The following is a 640-nucleotide window of genomic DNA, read 5'->3' as shown; positions in this document are numbered from 1 at the left end:
ACAGAAGCAGAAGATAGTAAGAAGAGGTGGCAAGAATACACAGAAGAACTGTACAAAAAAAGATCTTCATGACCCAGATAATCACGATGGTGTGATCACTGACCTAGAGCCAGACATCCTGGAATGTGAAGTCAAGTGGGCCTTAGGAAGTATCACTATGAACAAAGCTAGTGGAGGTGATGGAATTCCAGTTGAGCTATTTCAAATCCGAAAAGATGATGCTGTGAAAGTGCTGCACTCAATATGCCAGCAAATTTGGAAAACTCAGCAGTGGCCACAGGACTGGAAAAGGTCAGTTTTCATTCCAATCCCAAAGGCAATGCCAAAGAATGCTGAAACTACCACACAACTTTACTCATCTCACACACTAGCAAAGTAATGCTCAAAATTCTCCAAGCCAGGCTTCAACAGTATGTGAACCATAAACTTCCAGATGTTCAAGCTGGATTTAGAAAAGGCAGAGGAAACCAAAGACCAAATTGCCAACATCCACTGCATCATCGAAAAAGCAAGAGAGTTCCAGAAAAAATCTGCTTTATTGACTGTGCCAAAGCCTTTTACTGTGTGGATAACAATAAACTGTGGAAAATTCTGAAAGAGATGGGAATACCAGACCACCTGACCTGCCTCCTGAGAAATC

The 640-nt window shown here is 41.9% G+C and overlaps 1 protein-coding gene across 1 annotated transcript in view; it reads right to left on the bottom strand.

Annotated features, from left to right (window-relative positions):
* LOC104981237 (ephrin type-B receptor 2) overlaps nt 1–640 on the bottom strand; it is a 27689-nt gene that overhangs the window by 1688 nt on the left and 25361 nt on the right. The window lies entirely within an intron of this gene.

This window comes from Bison bison, unplaced genomic scaffold (genome assembly GCF_000754665.1).
Source record: "Bison bison bison isolate TAMUID 2011002044 unplaced genomic scaffold, Bison_UMD1.0 scf7180017864516, whole genome shotgun sequence".
In the NCBI taxonomy this organism is placed as follows: Eukaryota; Metazoa; Chordata; class Mammalia; order Artiodactyla; family Bovidae; genus Bison; species Bison bison.
The sequence above is the reverse complement of the archived record's forward strand: the minus strand, read 5'-3'. Positions and strand labels throughout refer to the sequence as shown.